This window comes from Hyaena hyaena, unplaced genomic scaffold (genome assembly GCF_003009895.1).
Source record: "Hyaena hyaena isolate Hyena2069 unplaced genomic scaffold, ASM300989v1 scaffold_98, whole genome shotgun sequence".
NCBI lineage: Eukaryota > Metazoa > Chordata > Mammalia > Carnivora > Hyaenidae > Hyaena > Hyaena hyaena.
Genome location: NW_024080730.1, coordinates 1,113,095 through 1,132,049, shown reverse-complemented (window position 1 = coordinate 1,132,049; position 18,955 = coordinate 1,113,095). Strand labels below are relative to the sequence as shown.

The following is an 18,955-nucleotide window of genomic DNA, read 5'->3' as shown; positions in this document are numbered from 1 at the left end:
TTCTCTCTCTCTCTCTCTCTCTCTCTCTCTCTCTCTCTCTCTCTCTCCCCCTGCCTCTCTGCCCCTCCCCTCCTTCTCTCTCTCTCAAAATAAATAAACTTTAAAAAATCACATTGTTTAAAAAAAAAAAAAGAAAGAAAAATTCACAATATCCTACCCTAGTCAAGATTTTAAAACCAAAGCCAGCAAAAGTTCATCAAATTAGCTTAGTCATTAAGAAACTCAGCTTGTGGCCTGAACCACCTGCTCCGTGAGAAAGTCTGTGACTTCTACATAGATATTAAAACACTTACAAAAAAATAAAAATAAAAAAATAAACACTCATAAATTCAAATTCCCCCAAGTCATTTTCTATGGAAAAGGGAGCAGAGCTTTAATCCCCCCATTCTACATGGGAAGAAACTGTGGCTCAGAAAGGGGGAAGACGGCCAGTCTGGTCAAACCGAGGTCCCAATCCAGTTCCCATCAACTAAACAGCCCTTTCTCTGACCCATCCTGGCCAGAATGCCTCTCTCCCTCTCCCAGGCTCCTTCTTCATATGAAAGATGAACATCCCACACTCATCTTGAGGGAAAATTTAAAAATAATGTGTGTAAGGAGCCAAACACAGGTGACAACTACAGTAACAGGCGCAGGGCAAACAAAGTAGGAAGAGACGCTGCGCACCCACCAGCGTGAGGCAGCGGGGTGAGCTTGCGGATGATGAAGGCTTCCGCTGAACGGGAAGCAAGTCAGTAGGAACTGACATTAAGAACTGAAAAACAGCCTGATGACATGGTAAACGCCAGGAACACACGTTCTCTATTTTCTTCTGGAGATACAAACACGCGCAGCAATCTTTATTTTTAATCCTTACAATCGTATTGCCAACCCAGCTCTCTCTCCACTCCATGCCCCCTACACCTCTTTCTCATTCTTTCCTCAATGCCCTGGAGGATTACCCAGCTTTATTTTTTGAAGTTTGATGAAAACAATAGTTACATTGTCTATGCATTTCAAACTCTTTGTCCTCACTGAAAAACCACTGGGCCAGGACCAGAGGGAGCTGGTTAAGTCTCCGCTCCTGACATCAGCAGTGCTGGCACCAAACCCAACCGTCTCAGAGGAGGGCTGTGGCGGAAGCGGGGCCTCAAGGCCATGAAACGACTTCTGACCCTAGCCCGGCCTACACACCCTCAGGTCCCTCAGGTCCCTCGATGCCTCTTGTTTCTGATTGTCCCTCTATCATTTATTAATCAAAGTAAGAAAAGACTCAATATAAAGAAATCAGTACAGAAGAGTCCCTCTCTCCCACAGAAGAGGCCATGTATTATAAATGCTGAAATGCGCTCTTTCCCTTTTCTCTTGGCTCACAATCTATTTTGATCCACAGTCCCTCTTCCAGATTGTTTCTGGTGTTCTGTATCGGCTAGTCACATTTAAGGCTCACATAAATGTTTTCTAGCAATCAAATGGTTCCATTTTAGAAGGGTAATTATCTTTGAAGTCTTTCCCATTTCTGGATATAAAAATGAGCTAGCGAATGTGAAAGAATAGAAAATCTCTAAGAAATTCCTTTCTGACACAGGACCACTCCACACTAACAGAGAAAAAAATTCACATTTGCCAGCTCTTAACAAAATGAACATCTTCTAGTACTTACAACTTCTCAGGGTTTCTGAATACTGATCAACATGTACGCAAAAGCATTATTTCTGGTACCTGGTTATTCAGAGCTAACAAGACCAAAAGAGTATAACTCAAAATGAAAGAGAACTCCACCGACCCAAAGATGAAAGAGACTAAACACAGCTGCTGGACTGACCAACCTAACGAGCGTTTTAGGGACAGAACACCTCAAATTCCCAGGTAAGGAACATCTGACAGCTATCTTTCAACTCATCTCAATAGCAGCAATGGAAAAAGATGGGAAATACAAAGTGCTAAGGGAAAAATCATCATCAATCTAGAATTGAGTATTAGGCAAAAAACTGCTTCTCAAGAATAATGGTATATTTTTAGAAAATTACTGCCTCGGAGCACCTGGGTGGCTCAGTCAATTAAGTGTCCGACTTCGGCTCAAGTCAAGATCTCACGGTTTCTGAGTTTGAGCCCCGCATTGCGCTCTGTGCTGACAGCTCAGAGTCTGGAGCTGCTTTGGATTCTGTGTCTCCTCCTTTCTCTGCCCCTCCCCAATTTGTGCTCTGTCTCCTTCTGTCTCTCAAAAATAAATAAATGAAAAAAAAATGTTAAAAAAAAAAAAAAAAGGTACTGCCTCATCTGTGGGGATTTTAAAAGCAGCCAAATGAAAACTATGTTAACAGCAGCAGGTTAATTGAGAAGAAATGCAGACCAGAGCATTCAGAGCTTCTCATAAGGGTTAAGAACCTCTTGAGTGCTCTAGTCTACACTCCTTCCCAATTCTTCCTAAGGGTAAAGACATCAATTAACGACAGGCTGTAAGTTAAATATGAAATGTCTGCGGTTATCAAGAAGAGTTGGCTAATCTCCATATTACTGGAATGAGTACAGGGGGTAGATAGGAGTGAAGAAAAAAAACATCCCACAATGCACAAGGGGAGAAAAAGAACAACAACAAAAAGCCAAGTTAGAAAGCAGAAAATAAGACAGCAGAAATAAATGTTTCCATCACAATTAACATAAATGGACTAAATCATCGCTTTAAAATCAAATTATAAAAATGTAATCTAGTTGTTGCTGCTTTCAAAAGGCACATCTAAAACATCAAAGCCACAAAAAACTTGCTAGTAAAAGGGCAGAAAAATAGGTATCAGGCAAACATTAACCAAAAGTCACTGGTATACAGCTACATCGATATATGACAAAATATCCTTTAATGGAAAAGCATTCTAAGAGACAGACTCACAACAGAATGACAAAGTGTGCCCGTCACTGGGAATATAATGAGTCTAAACTTATAGGCACAAAGCAAAACCATAGAGCGCTGCACAGATGGGCCCAGGGTCCCGTCGTAAAAGGGGCCTCAACCACACCCTTCGTAAATGACATGACAGCAGACAAAACTAGTTAAGGATACCAGTTTGAGTGTGAATACAATTAATGCACTTCATCTAATACATATGGAGAAACCTCACCTTAAAAGAGAAAGACACCCCAGCTTCTAAACCCACTGGAGTAGTGGTAAAATTTGCCACAAACCAGACACCATTAAAACAGCCTCAACAAAATTCAAAATCAAAATCACACTGGACCACGTTTTACTAACACAGTATGTGCTAGCCATCAGTAAAAAAGACACATAAATACACCAAAAATTTTCAACATACCTTCTCAACTCTTAAGTCAATGAAGAAATCATAATGAAAATCTGAATATATGCAGAACCGAAAGACAAAAATCCTACATAGCAAAACTTCTGAAATGTAGTTAAAGTGGTATTTAACAGAAATTACTACTTTATTTAGAGACACATAACCATATGAAAAAGCTGAATATTAACGACATAAGAATCCTGTTTAATAAGTTAAAAATCAGTGGGGCCCCTGGGTGGCTGAGTCTTGATCTCAGGGTCAGAGTTCAAGTCCTGCACTGACGGAGCCTACTTAAAAAAGTAAAAATAGAAATTAAAAATTAATGGTGAATTACAAATAAGGCAGAGATTCAAAAGAAATTAAAATTTAAAACTTTCTGCCAATAAATTTGAAAATGAAAACAAAATAAACAGATTTTAGAAAAACGTAAATTACCAAAAGTAACTCAAGAAAAAGAGGGGCACCTGGGTGGCTCGGTAGGTTAAGCGTCGGGCTTCGGCTCAGGTCATGATCTCACAGTTCATGGGTTCGAGCCCCGCGTCGGGCTCTGTGCTGATAGCTACTTCAGAGCCTGGAGGCTGTTTCGGATTCTGTGTCTCCCTCTCTCTCTGACCCTCCCCTGCTCATGCAGGGTCACACTAAATGACCCTGTGACTATGAAACCAACCAAATCAGTAATTTTAAAATGTCAGACAGAAAACACCAGGCAGGCTCTGATGGTTCTAAAGGTAAATTTTATCAAATGCTGAAGGAACAGGTAATTTCAATTTTACATATAAATGCTCTAAGAGAAGAGCAGGAAGTATTACAGCTTATTTTATTAGACAATAACTTTGATGATGGAATTTATCAAAACTGATACAAAAAGGGAAAACTGCAGGCCAATCTTACCAATCAACAGAGATCTATAAATCCTAAGATATTAGAGAGTCAAAAACATTTAAAAATACCAAAAAAAAGTTTAAATACAATATATTTTTTCAAATATCATGATCAAGATGGGTTTATCCCAGAAGTGTAAGGTTAATTTCAAAATTACCATATTTTTTTTCACATTACCAGATTAAAGTTGAAAAATCCTATTATCATCATCTTGGTAAGAGAAGAAAATGCATTCAATTAAGTTTAACACCCACTTGTGATTTTGTTTAATGCTCCACAAATACTGAGGGAATCTTCCTCAACCTGTTGAAGGAAAGAAAAGGTACCAGACATTTAATGGTGAAAGATCAAAGCATTTCACTGAAAGTAAGGAACAAGGCAGTGACGGTCCGCCATCATCACTTACAGCCCCACTGCAATGGGTGTTCTGAAGCAGTGCAACAAGACTAGAGTAAGATATAAAAAGTGAAAGTATTGGAAAGAAATGAACTGCCATTATATACAGATCGGATGACTACATAAAAACCCCACAAGAGTCCACAGGCAAATTATTAAGTTACAGAAGTTGCTGCACAGAAGAGCTGCATATAAAGGCAACTGCAATGCCATTCAGCAGCAAATAGAAAATTTAACTTCCAAAAAAAAAAAAGTCCTTTCATGAGCCACCCGGGTGGCTCAGCCGGTTAAGCATCTGACTCGGTTTCAGCTCCGGTCACGGTCTCACATTTTGTTGAGATCGAGCCCTGTGTCAGACTCCTTGCTCACATCAAGGTGCCTGCTTAGGATTCTCTCTCCCTCTACCTCTGTACCACCCGTGCGTGCATATGCTCCTGCTCTCTCTCTTTCAAAAATAAGTAAATTTTTTAAAAATTACCAACAGCAACAAAAACTGTAAAAGTTACCGAAGAATAAATCTAACAAAAGATGTTGTAAGACTTGTACGCAGAAAAACCACAAAACTTTTTAAGAAACAACTACCCAGGGGCGCCTGGATACTTCAGTCAGTTAATCGTCCAACTTCAGCTCAGGTCATGATCTCACAGTTCATGGGTTTGAGCCCCGCCTCGGGCTCTGTCCTGACAGCTCGGAGCCTGAAGCCTGTTTCAATTCTGTGTCTCCTTCTCTATCTGCCCCTCCCCTGCTCATGCTCTGTTTCTCTGTCTCAAAAATAAATAAATAAACAAACGTTAAAAAAAAATTTTTTTAAACAACTACCTATAAACCAAAGTCAGTTTCCTCTTCTATCTGCCTGTACGGTGTCGGAAGACACCGATCTCCTCTTTTGTCCTTTTATTCCATGCTTTCAATAAACACTTTAAAAAGTCCCACAGACACAGTAAAAAGACAAGTCACAAATTGGGAAAAGAGATTTTCATACAGACAATTAATCTAAGATTACTAATCAATATGGAAGAGTTCCTACACGGGGCGCCTGGCTGCCTCCAGGGTGGAACCTGTGACTCTTGATCTACGAGTTGCCCGTTCAGGTCCCCCCACTGGGCGTAAAGTTAACTTAAAAAAAAAAAAGAGAGAGAGAAAGAAAGAATTCCTACAAATAAGAAAAGGCAAACAACTCAGTTAAAACAATAGACAGGAGTAGAAGTGGAAATCCAAATAGCCAAAAAGATGCTTAACTTCATCAGTAATCAGAAAAAAGAACGTTAAAACTAAGCAAAAGTGAATGAAGAGAGATGGGCAGAGAATGTGAAGAGACTTTCCCCTAAGGGATGGGGCGGGGCGGGCGCAGAAGGCCACCAGCGAGCACACGCGGGCCATCAGGGAAGTGCAGGGAGATACCATGCTCCACACCCACTAGGAAGCTATTAACTTTTTTAAAATGGAAAATAATAAATGTTGGCAAGGACACGGAGAAACGACCACCCTGATGCAGTGCTTGGGGACACTGTAATATGATGTAGCCACTTTGAAAACAAGTTTGGTAGTTCCTCAAAATGTTACATACAGAGTTCCCAGATACCCAACAACCCCAGGCCTGAGCACACACGGCGGAAACAAAAGCGCGGGTCCGCCCCAGGACTTGTGCACGAGCGCTCGCGGCGGCATTACTCCCAAGAGTCAAAAAGCAGCAACAGCCCAATGGGGAACATGTGGTAGAGCCACACAACAGAACGTTACCAGACAATAAAAAGCAACAAACTACTGATACTGACACCTTCTACAATGTGGACGAACCCTGGAAAGAATTTTGCTAAGTGAAAGAAACCAGACATGAAAGCCCTCGTGGTGTATGATTCCAGTCACATGAAATGTCCAGAACAGGCAAAGCTATAGAAAGCAAGTGTACGGTGGCTGCCGAGAGGTAGGTAGAAATAGGGAATGACTGCCCAAGGGGACAAGGTTTCTTTGGGGGGAAGGGGTGATGAAAACGTTCTAAAATTAGATGGTGACATTCGTGACGCAATTCTACAAATATACTAAAACCCGTTAAATTCTACACTTTAAATGCACAGTGCGTATGTGAATTATATCTCAAAAAGGCTGTTCTTTTTTTAAAAATGAGATGTAGGTTCCTACCCACCAAACTGGCAAATATAAAGAAGTCTGACAGTGCCAGTGCTGGCGAGGACGCGAAACGGCAGTGCCGGCAGGAAGGTCAATGGTACAGCCATCCTGGAACACAATTTGCAGCGCTGAAGCGCATGAGAGATGTGCAGGTCCACCACCCCGCACTTCTCGAGGCCTACGTCCCAGAGAAACGTTTCTGCCTTTGTTCACAGCAGCACCAGCACCGTTTCTCTACTGGAAAGAACAGTGTCCTCCAGTGCCGGGACAAAGACGAGATGAGACGCGTGTTCACAGTGAGCAACAGGACAGAGTGCGCGGAAGCGAGGAGGCGTGAAGCGCGGGCCTGTGCGCCAGCGTGGCCACAGCTCCCCATCCCCGCGTGCTCACTCCCCGCCCCCAGCAGTAGCTCCGTGGCCCCCATGACAGCCCCTCCCTTGACCTCCTCCGGCTTTGCCACTGAGGCTCCGGGAAAGCCACGACCCCAACGCCACCGTAGCCCCGCTGCCTGCTGTGTGTCTGGTGAAGCGAACGCAGGTGCCCGCGCTGTTCTCCCTCTGAACGGGGCGGCCTCCCGAGAGCGCGGCCTGCGCGGTCTGACCGCCCCTGGGCTTCCGCACTTTCTCCCCTCCTCTCGCCCCACCAGCCGCCGCCCACCCTGACGTTCACGGCCTGCTGCTAACTTCCTCCTACTTCACCGAGGGAAAAAAAGGCAAGAGGAAAATGCCCGCCGGCTCCCACTGCCCCGTGCCCCGCAGGGAGGAGCCCGGGAGGAGCCCAGGGCTTGCCAGCGGCCCCCCTGCCAAGCCTCCTCCCTGCGTCACCAGTGCCTCACTCTGCTAAGAATCACAGTCTCCCCACCGTGACAAAATGCCCTCCCATCTCAGCAAAACCTTCTCGGGGTCCCAAACGTCTCTTGTGTCCCGGCACCTGCTCCGAAAGAACTTCCTGCTCCCCTCTTCTCTCCGTCCTTCGCGGACCCTCCACGCCAGGTTTCTCGCGCACCGCCACGTGGGAACTGCTCCCGTCAAGGTCAGCGACGAACTTCCGTGCTGCCCAAGCCGCCCAGCGAGGCCTGGCCCTCATTTCACTTGACCTGACGCAGGAGCACTGGGCACAGGTCCCCCAGCCCGATCCTCCTCCGCCGCCTCCCCGGCCGCCTCCCCCGTCGTGCCTGCTGCCTCAGTCCTCCTCAGCGTCCCTGCTCCACCCCAGGGCCCCCAGGTGTCCTCACAACATGGAAGACCAACATTTCCGTCCTCGGCCCAGACCTCTCCCCGCACGCGCGGCCACCCAAGTCCCGCACGTGTCTGGCTGGCTCTCAAAAGCTCCGCAAAGTACCTCCCGTGGGCTTCCCTTTGCTCACAGGGGACAACCCCCGCGGCCGGCAAAGCCCCGCACCCTTCACTCTGCTCACACTCGCGTTCAATCTGTCAGCTGTCCCCTCAAGAGGCATCCGGAACCCACCCACTTCCCAGGGTCGCCCCGTGGCCCTCGGTGCCAGCTGCCACTATGGCTGACAGGCCCCGCGGCCCACGCTGGTGGCAGGCCAGGGGCAGCTGTCTCACAGCTTCGGGGGAGCCTTCCGAAAACAGGTCAGACCTCGTGCCACACGTCTGCTCCAAACGCGACAGGGACCTCTCACCTCACTGGGAGGGAAAGAAAACTCCTAGCGATGGCCCCCGTGACTGGCTCCCAGCCGGCACCTCGGGCCTCGCCTCCCCCCAGGGTCCCTTCAACACAGCAGGCACCACCCTTCTCCTCGCCCCTGGCTGCCTCTCGCCTGTAAGGCTCCTGCCAGCCCCGGCCCCAGGGCCCCCTCCCTCCCCTCCTGTTCAACGGCCCCCCTTCTCCAGGAGGCCCACCCTGACCACCTTTCCGTCTTCAAACAGCCTCCACCTGCCCGCCTCCCCGCTCCACCTCTCTCCCTGGGGCACCAGCCTCCACTCTGCCGCCGCATCTCCGACCTACCCGTTAACTCTTTCCCCCTGAAATGTAAGCTCCCTGAAGACAGACTTTTGTCCGCTTTCCTCATGCCAGCGTACCCAGCATCAGAACCTAGGTCTTAGCACCGAAAACATAGTAAGACATGGTAAGTACTCGAACATTTGAATAAAGGAATCTCAAAAACCTGGGGGAGAAGGGAAGTCACAGAACAAAATGACTGAATATAGACTTCAAAGATCGCAAACTTTACATCATTTAAGGACACATCCACACACGGCAACACCAGAAAGCAAGAAACCGACTGGTGCAGGTAGTGCTGCCCTTCCGGGGGTCAGGACAAACGGCGGACAGGAGAGGCCCGAGAGCACAGGTACTGGCGACATTCTCTTCTTCAAGCCGGTGAGGGCTACACACTTGCCGGTTTCCACATTTACTATCCACACACAGTGCTGTACACTCTCTGAACTGATGATCGCATAAAAAATTAAAATAAAAAAGTAGATGAGAGCAGGACAGCCCACTACCTGTTTTGTTTCTTGTGAGGCTTTAGTTTTAGGAATAGTTTTATTATTTTTTCACGAGCACATAATTGACAAACAATAGTATCCTAGTTTGAAACGTACACCATAGTGATTTGGTATTTATATACCCCACACTGTTTTCGTAAATAACATTTTACTGGAAGACAGCCAGACTCATGTGTGTACGTGTTGTCTATAGCTGCTTTCATATCCCAATGACAGAGTTGAACAGTTCTAGATATTCTCCACCCTGCAAAGCCTAACATAGTTACTAACTGGCCCTCTGCACAAAAGAGATGCCTGGTTGTAACGTGGAAGTTGTAAAGAAATTAAGTGCAAAAAAAAAAAAAAAAATCCAATCTTGTCTTAAAATACAATGCTCCCTCAAGGCCTCTGTGATTCCCTTCAAGAATACAGTCCACTGACAAATACGGTTCCGTGTAACACAGGACACTCTAAACCTAATGGAGTTACCTTTATAGTCGTAAGTGCCAGAAAGATTTTAAAGACTGTTTTAAAGAGCAAAGTGCAAAACCTCAAATATATGATCTCTACTCCCATCAAAGAAATATTACATTTACCTAATTAAAGCATATATAACACAATCCGCATGTGAAGAAAAACTTGCATCCAAACACTAATCCCATAAGCCCCCCTCATGCAGATCTCCATCACCCAGGGCCACCCCAGAGCAGCTCATCACACCTCAAAGTCCTCTAAGATCCCTTAAAACTCCAATTCACCTCTTTAGGACACTCACTGCACCGTATGTTACAGAGCCCTTCTGTACTGCTATTGCTATTCGGAAGAAAACTGGTAACAGTAATACTAATAAAAACATTACTCCATTCTAGCCATGATGCAAAGGAGTTTGTATTTAATATTCATGTCAAGGATAAGGAAACAAGGGGCGCCTGGGTGGCTCAGTTGGTTAAGTGTCTGACTTCGGCTCAGGTCATGATCTCACAGTTCTGAGAGTTTGAGCCCCGCATCAGGCTCTGTGCTGACAGCTCAGAGCCTGGAGCCTGATTCGGATTCTGTGTCTCCCTCTCTCTCTGACCCTCCCCTGCTCACACTCTCTCTCTCTCTCTCTCTCTCTCAGAAATAAAACATTAAAAAAAAATTTTTTTTTTAAAGGATAAGGAAACTAAGGAACAAGGAGGTCATCTGATATTAGGGTTACACAGCTGTAAGACTGTGGGAAGCAGGACTCAGAGCCAGCTATTTTAGATCCTCACGTACCCTTGACCTCCACAACACGCTCTGAATTGGGGAAAGGAAACAGTATTAATCTGTGAAAACTCCCTTACTTTAAAATACTATGCCATGATAAGTGCCAAATGCACAGTTGTTGAATCCATGCCAGGGTGTAATAAACCGAGAACGAGTCGTCTACACGGAAAGAGTATTTTTTAATCAGAAGGGGCAGGGTCTTGCAAGCAGGCAGCAGAGGCCAATGAGACATGGCGGTTGACCAGAGGCTACAGAAAACCTCTATATCTCCCGGTTAGTGAAAGAAAACTGGGAGACACTATCCGCTCGTCTACTACAATGACAGAAAACTGACAAGTACCACCGCCAAAGGAAACAATTCAGAAGCTAGGCCTTTATTCTTAGTTCTCAGTGAGATCTAGATGTGATGTCACTCTTGAAACAAATGACACTAGAAACTGTGGTCTAGGGGCGCCTGGGTGGCTTAGTGGGTTAAGCGTCCGACTTTCGCTTAGGTCGTCTCGCGGTTCGTGGGTTCGAGCCCCGTGTCGGGCTCTGTGCTGACTGCCAGCACAGAGCCTGGAGCCTATTTCAGGCTGTGACTCCCTCTCTCTCTGACCCTCCCCTGCTCACACTGTCTCTCTCTCTCCTAGAAATAAATAAAAATATTTAAAAAAAAAAGAAAGAAACTGGTCTAGTGGGGCCACCAGAACCCGAAGGCGTCACCCAGGAACTGCGATCTGTCTGCTGCCATGGGCCCATTCTCCAGCGTGGCCTACATTTTTCTTTAAGAATGTCCTCTTAAGTTTTGTTCCAGCTCCAAAACCAGGACTCTCAAGAAAGGAAGCCCCAAACAGCCAACCATGTCAGTACTTCCCAGGGCCCCTCCTGCCGCTGCCCCATCCAGAGACAGAAAGCCCAGATCTCCCCAACGTCCAGCCAATGTGCATGAACCGCCAGGCCACCGCGGCACGTGACTTAGTGGGGCGTGTAGCTCTCCTGCCTTGCCCTGATCAGGGTCTCAGGATGCCTTGCATCCTCACCCAAGCTTTCCGTTCCCTTCCCGCCGAAGTTCGCCTGTGACGCCAGCACTGCTGGTCAGATCCGCATGTGGGTACAGAACTCGAGGCTCCAGCCGGCAATCGGAAGAGCTTTCTCCAAATCTGACTCAACATGCAGTCACACTCTTATTTCTGCAGCCTTTGTGTTCTCCTCTCTAATCCCGAAATATTAATCTTCAATTCATCTTTCTTTTTGGTTACCAGATTTCACAGCAGTCACCCTCTGGGGCACACAACCCACTTCAAGTCATATGTATTCCCACTGTGAGAAACACTACCCTAGTTGTCTCCAGGGTCGCCAAGAAGTACAAAACCAATCAGAGTTTCAAGATGTTCAGAACCGATCCAACTTCACCTGCGTAACTTCACAGCTGACTGGTCTTCACTAACACCTATAAGACAGGTCCACACTAGCCGGCTGTGAGTGATGAGCAGTGAGACACCTCTGCTCACAGTGAAGCCCAGATCGCTGCCAAGTCCGGGACATGACGTTGTCCCCATTAAGGTGAGAAGTCTTTCAACCACTGCCAAGGTTCCCTTCTACTTTCTTCTTCACGAGGTGATCTACCTGGTATCCAGATGTCAGTTCAATGAAATAAACTGGGTATTGACCCGACTAGTAACTATCAACCCTCTCCGAGTAAAGAAAAATAAATGGAGAGGGAGAGAGAAAGAAAGCGGTTTTCCGTGGCAACTAAACCGAAGCCAAAGTCAAAAGGCCACAGAAACAAATCTCTAGTCAGCCTAGACCCACCTGCAGCAGGGAACACACACACACACACACACACACACACACACACACACACTCTCTTTCTCTCTCTCTCTCTCTCTCTCTCACTAGAGACACAATCAATTTCAAGGATGCGCGAGATGTTTGGTGTGAACCCACACAGCACCTCTGAGCCGGACAAGACAGGCTGTGTTTCCAGCCTGATGGACAACCATCATCTAAGGAGCAAAACCCATCACAGACCAATCCTATCTGTCACTACAAATCAGCTTCGCCAGCACGGACACAATGGCACTGCTTGCTAAGACACAGCAGCCCAAGGAAGCAGGGCAGAGTAACCACTTAACACACCTGAGAAACAAAGGCGTTTGGCAAGAGACTTCTTGCAAACTCAACCTGCAAGGAGCAAACCTAAGCTCTTTCCGCCCAGGCCCGTAGGGCCTCCCCGAAGAACCTACTTACGTACCCCACGTTCAATTCTAACAAGCTTTGTTACCTGGCCTCCCAGCCCAAACTACACCCCTTTTATAATTGCTACCTCTCCCTCCAGACTGCAAGTCCTTAAGTGCCTGTTCAAGAGTGACTCCCTAATACAGCTCCTGGCAGAGTAAGGATTCAATTACTGTATTTGCCGATCAAATAAATGAAGATTAGAAGAAGTTGGTGGGGGAGGTGTCGCCTGTCATTCTCAACAACAGCCATAAACTGATTTCAGGATGAAAAATTAAAAACATACCTCCGTAACCTTTTCCCTTTTAGATGCCCAGATACATTCAGTTGCTGAAAGTCTGTATAGTTTTTAAGCTAATATTCTTCCATTCAATAAACTAGACAATCCAAATTGCAAATTATGTGTGAGAAAAGGATCCCTGCCCTTCTGCTACTGCACCTCTCCCCCCAGCCCCCCAGGAAGAGAAACACTCACCCATTTGGGTCACAGTCCAGAGCACAGAGAAGCCCCCTTTCCTAGCAGGCAAGGGTCTCTGTGATAAAATGTTAAGCACGGAGTACACCTCTCTCTCGCCCTAAAGGGGCAGAACTGGCAAACGGATCCAGGGCTAACTCTCTGGAAGTAGGTCTTCATTACAAAAGGAAAAAAAAAAAAGATCATGATGAAGCTGGCATCTAAAAACAGAACTGACAACTGACAGGATGGGAGCAGAGGGGATAAAACTCAAAACTCACGTTACAGACAGTAGGCGCAAACAACCCAAAACAGCCAAGAGCTGCCCAATATTGGAACACATTTTCAAGAGGTAAAGGAAAAACGTTTCCAAATTATATTATAAAATCAATTAAAATTTCTTCTAAAGCTCAGTCTTCAGGGGCGCCTGGGTGGCTCAGTGGATTAAGTGTCTGACTTCAGCTCAGGTCATGACCTCACGGTTGGTGGGTTCGAGGCCCGCATCAGGTTCTGTGCTGACAGCTCAGAGCCTGGAGCCTGCTTCCGATTCTGTGCTTCCCTCTGTCTCTGCCCCTCTGCCGGTCGCACATGCACTCTCTCTCAAAAAAAAATAAACATTTTTTTCTCCTCTTTTTTTTTTTTTTATTTATTTCTAGGAGAAAGAGAGAGAGAGAGAGAGAGAGAGACAGCGTGGGCAGGGGAGGGTCAGAGAGAGAGGGAGTCACAGACTGAAACAGGCTCCAGGCTCTGAGCTGGCAGTCAGCACAGAGCCCGATGCGGGGCTCGAACCCACGAACCGTGAGATCATGACCCAAGCGAAAGTCGGGAGCTTAACCAGCTAAGCCACCCAGGCGCCCCTCAAAAAAAAATAAACATTAAAGTTCAGCCTTCAGGCACCTGAAAATAATGTATGCACAGCAACTATCCCCACTACTAAGTAATCTCCAGGAAAGGATCGAGGCGCCACAAAGCCAGAGCTCACAGATCACCTGAAGGATTCCTTGGCCAACAAGTAGTGGTTATGACCTGTGGTCTTGAACAGCGGTGCCAAAACCTCGCTGCACTTCATTGCTCCCTGGGGAGCTTTCTAAAAATATATTCTTGGGGCCCCTGGGTGGCTCAGTTGGTTGAGCATCTGACTCTTGATTTCAGCTCAGGTCGTGATCTCACGGTTCATGGGATTAATCCCATGTCACATCAGGCTCTGCACTGACAGCAGGAAGCCTGCTTGGGATTCTCTTCCCCCCACCCCTCTGCCCCCTCCAGGCTCACTCTCTCTCAAAATAAATAAATAAAACCTTAAAAAATATATTCTCAATACCACCACAAAATTCCAGAAGTGGGATCCATCATCCATGGTCTTAAAAATGTCCCAGGGTCGCCTGGGTGGCTCAGCTGGTTAGGCAACCAACTCTTGATTTCAGCTCAGGTCATGATCTTGCTGTTTGTGGGAGTCTCCCGCCCTCTCTCTCTGCCCCTTCCCTGCTCACATGCACACAGTCTCCCTCTCTCAAAATAAAGAAACATTTTAAAAAATGTTCCAAGTGATTCTAACGTGTGCCAGCCTAGCATCTATCTAGAACAGAGTTGCTCAACTCCTGCACTATTAATACTGGGGGCTGGGTAAGTTTAGGGCGCTATTTTGTGCATCACAGCATATTTAGCAGCATCCCCGCTCTCCACCTTCTATGGAGAAGCCAAATTGCACACTGCCCACCCCCACAGTTAGGACATGCAAAAATGTCTCCAGATGTCGCCAAAGGTTTCTTTGGGGGCAAAACTGCCTCCCAACTACCAAACACTTATCTAGAGTAAACCAAAAACCAATTACTTAAGATTCTCTTAAGGAAAAAAAGAAGAAGGCCACTTGAAGCCAAGAGTCCAGATTCATTTTTTTCAGTCCTTCTCACCTAAGAAAAGTAGCTAACACAGTACTTGGTCCACAATGGGACTCGGACTTTGACCTATGAGAACCACACCACAGCCTCTTATGTTTTTTTAACGAAATAATCTCAATGCTGAGTTTTAGGTAAGTAGATAATTAGAAGAACTTCACTGTCACGACTACCATTTGTTCTTTTTAGGGGTAATGAGACATTTATAAAATTTTAGACCAATATACACTTAGGCTGCCTCTCAATTATCCAAAATATGAAACTGCAAGAAGTTCACAATGGCAACAAACTAAATACCAATCCTGACAAATACGGTTTTAAGAATGAGATTTTTGTATAGTAACTAACTGGCATCTAAAACTTTTTTTTTAATTAAAAAAATTTTTTTAGTGTTTTATTTATTTCTATGAGAGAGATAGAGACAGGATGAGCAGGGGAGGGCCAAAGAAGGAGGGAGACACAGAATCCAAAGACAGGCTCCAGGCTCTGAGCTAGCCGTCAGCACAGAGCCCGACGTGGGGCTCGAACACACGAACCGTGAGATCATGACCTGAGCTGAAGTCAGACGCTTAGCTGACTGAGCCACCCAGAAGCCCCTAAATCTTAATTTTTTTGTTTTTACCATTCGTTTTCTGTCCAGCTGTGGTCCGATTCTCAAATTCACGAGTAGTTAATTCAAACTAGCAAGTTTTTGTTTTGTTTTGCTACAAAAGCTAAAGTTTTGTTTTGTTTATACAAAAGCTAAAGTTTTCTACTCCAAAATAATCTTCTTTCTGTTCTTAAGTTACACCGGCAAGATGCTCACCTAGACTCCCTCACCAGACACACCGAGAGGCCAAACAGCTTCCAAAGCTTCTGCAGGAGAACAGTTACTTCCCACACTAGGCTCACTGAAGTACGTGCCAGTACACAGCATCCCTGCAACCTCAATAACCTGGAGAACACGAGGAACCCTGGAGTTGACAGAGTTGGGGACCCATCACACCGAGGACCTAGGATCCCCACATGAGCAGGAACAGAATCTGACCCGAGCTCCTGAGGGGCTTTTCTTCAATAACCACCTCCTGGCAAAACATTCCGAGACACCACCATGGGTTTACCACTTCAGGACAATTTGTGATTGAATGAATCTTCAATCACCCTTCCCCTGAAAAAATTAAAACAACTTCCAGCTCATTTTCTCCTCAAAGCGGAGTGTGAAATACACAGAGCTTTCTAAAAACAGTCACAGAGAAAGCCAGGGCTTCCACGCTCATCTGACTTCTTAAGAGTAATCTAAACATTTAAAAACCAAATTTAAATTGGTAATAATAGCCACTAATCGCACTAAGCTGATTCTGCACGCCAGGCACCGCTTCTAACTCGTTTCCCCCCCCACGAACTTACGAGATAGACCATTATCATTGCCGTCTTACAGCGAAAGCAGAGAAGCCGAGTAACTTGTCCAAGGTCACGGAGCCAGCAAGTGCTGAAGCCGAAACCGAACGCCAGCCACTCGGACTCCGCGGTAAAGACAAGCTGAAGCCCCGCCACCGCTTAGGAGACGTTCACTCCAGCGGCTGCAAATCTGGAGTCCCTCTCCCACTCGCTAGCCCACCTGCAACGTGACCTTGACGACACGAATCAAAGTAAACGTCCCATTAACAAAGTGGGACAAGATCTACAGTAACAAGTGCGGTGGGGACGGAAGGAAAACCACCAAGCGTCCCTCCCGTAAAAGCAAAACATAAACAAAGCTCTAGCCGACCGCAGAGAAAGCGTTAACAAGAAGCGGGGGAACCACGGGAAGCCCGGAGGCTGGAGCGTCGGGACACGGGGATACTTGCGAGGACCCCCTCGGTGCTCTGACAACCGCCAAGTTCAAGGTGGGCTGGGAGCGAGCAGCACCGGGGAGGAAAGCCCTCCAAGTCCACGGCGGGCGGGCTGCTTTAAGAGGGAGGTTCTTGCGGCCGCACGAAGGACCACCCCCCCTTGCTTATATTCGCCAGGGAGGCGTTCGTGACCAGGTCGACATTCGAGTCACAACACCGGAGTTAAGAAGCCGCTCGGAAGGCGACTTTCATACTCCGAACCGCGTCCGGCGTGTCCCGATGCCTTTGCGGCCCGCAGGGCACCACCACACAGAACTTGTTTCCCGCAGAACGGAGCCCGACAATGACCGTCGAGAGTCTACGGCGAGCTGCCGCCTCAACTTGACACGCTCGCGGGCCCGCGCCCGGATAAGTTGTCCCGGGCGGACGGCCGGGCCGGAGCCGAGCGGGGCCCGGCGGGTTAGGGGCGCGCCCCGCCCGCCGCCGCCGCCGCCGCGCCAGGCCGCGGACGCCACCCCGGGCGCAAAGTTCGCCGCCGGTGCGCGGCCCGCCCCGGCGCCCAGCCCCGCCAGGCCCCCGCGGCCCGCGGCGGGCGAGCGGGCGGCTGACAGGCGCGGGCGGGGACGGGCCGCGGAGCCCGGGCGCCGCGCCTCCCCGGCCGCCGAGCGGCGAATTCCGGGGGGGAGGGGAGGGGGCCGGGACGCTCCCTCCCCGCGCCGCCGAGGCCGGGCGGAGGGGGGGGGGGGGCTCGCCGCCGCCGCCCGCGCGCCCCGCGCACCCCGCGCACCCCGCGCCACGGCCCGCTCCGCCGCCCCCACCCCCACCCCCATTACCTGGAGGTGCCCGCGACCCGCCGCTAGTTGCGCTCAGGCGGGAAACGCGCTCACCGACACCATCAGCGAAGCGCCCAAAATGGCGGACGTATCAAGCAGGCCTTGAGTTCCCCCCGCCCTCCCTCCGGCCGCCTCGCAGCCAATCGCGGCTCTATCTCCGCCCCCAGATCCGCGCTCATTGGCCTCCCTCTCCCGCCCCCTACAGCCTATTGGATCGCCCTGCGGCCCGGCTGCGCCCACTCCGATTGGCTCACAGGCCCCGTCAGTCAAGCGCGAGGGGAGCATTCTTTTCCCATGGACTTGACGGATCCGGAACCTCTAGGACCCCGGAGTCTGGAGAAACAAATCAGAAAGCGGGAGAAACCTGGCCGGGTCCCCCTACGCCGTAGCAACAGCAGGGCCTCCGCTTGACGGACGCTGCGGACCACCAATCCGACGGCCGATGCTGTTTAAAACTAAATCGACCCAAACCAATCCTGGCCATGGAGCTGGGCGCAGCAAGGCGACCAATGGGGTAGCGGGAGCCGCGGACGCACGGCTGGAGGGTCCGGGGGCGGCCGTGATGACGTGCGCCACATTACGTCCCCGCCGCCAGGGGCCGCGCGAGCTGGGGAATTAGCTCAAGTGGTAGAGCGCTCGCTTAGCATGTGAGAGGTAGCGGGATCGATGCCCGCATTCTCCACGGCTGCCTTTTATAGGGCAGCGGGGAGTCGTCCGTCCTCGGCCCTTCCCTTCCAAGTGGTGGTCGTGCCACAGGTGGGGCCCCAGGTGAGGGGTCCGTGCCCCTGGCGGCCCGTCGCCCCGCGGGGGAGGGAAGTGCGCTGGTTGGTGGCATTGCTTTTGTCTTACAGAAGGATTTACACTGGAACCGTTTCCAAAACGCGCGCCCGGACCCCCCATCCACTGCCCGGCCTCCTCGGGCGGGGGTGGGGGCGGGGCCGGGACACAGGGGAGTAGCCCAGCTTGGCCCATCTTAGGCACCTTCTAATAACCTGTCTGGCTTCTCGGTAGGTGCGAGGCTCCTTCCAGAGGCACAAGGAAATCAACCGGAGGGCGGAAGTTGGCCGCAGGGCTGAGCAGCGCAGGCCGGGTGAGGGTGAGGGTCATAGTGGAACCCAGCCACGCGGGGTCGGCGGAACGCCCCAGGGGGCGTGCTGGCCTCTCGTGGGCAGCCCTCGGGTGAGCCCTGTTCTGGGCCCAGCCTGTACGGTGCGTGGGGAGCAGAGGGTCCTGGCTCGGACCGTCTGTGGAGGAGGGTCACACACCCCTTGTAACACAGGGCGGGGGCCCCTCTGGAGCGGGTGGCTTTCAACCCGGGAACGGGGAGGACAGAGCGGTAGGCTCCTGGGTCCAGGTGGCGGGGG

The 18,955-nt window shown here is 48.9% G+C and overlaps 1 protein-coding gene and 1 non-coding gene across 15 annotated transcripts in view; one reads left to right on the top strand and one right to left on the bottom strand.

The window, feature by feature from the left end:
• Positions 1-17,674, bottom strand: part of PPP6R3 (protein phosphatase 6 regulatory subunit 3) — a 132,622-nt gene extending 114,948 nt beyond the window's left edge. For all 14 annotated transcript variants that reach the window (XM_039235407.1, XM_039235416.1, XM_039235409.1 and 11 more), the window contains exon 1: positions 17,592-17,674. The gene's annotated coding sequence lies outside the window, so the exon portion shown is untranslated. The remainder of the gene's footprint in view (positions 1-17,591) is intronic.
• A 526-nt stretch (positions 17,675-18,200) lies between these two features.
• On the top strand, positions 18,201-18,273 carry TRNAA-AGC. Its single transcript has one exon. It is a non-coding gene; the product is annotated as a tRNA-Ala (tRNA).
• Positions 18,274-18,955: the final 682 nt, after the last annotated feature.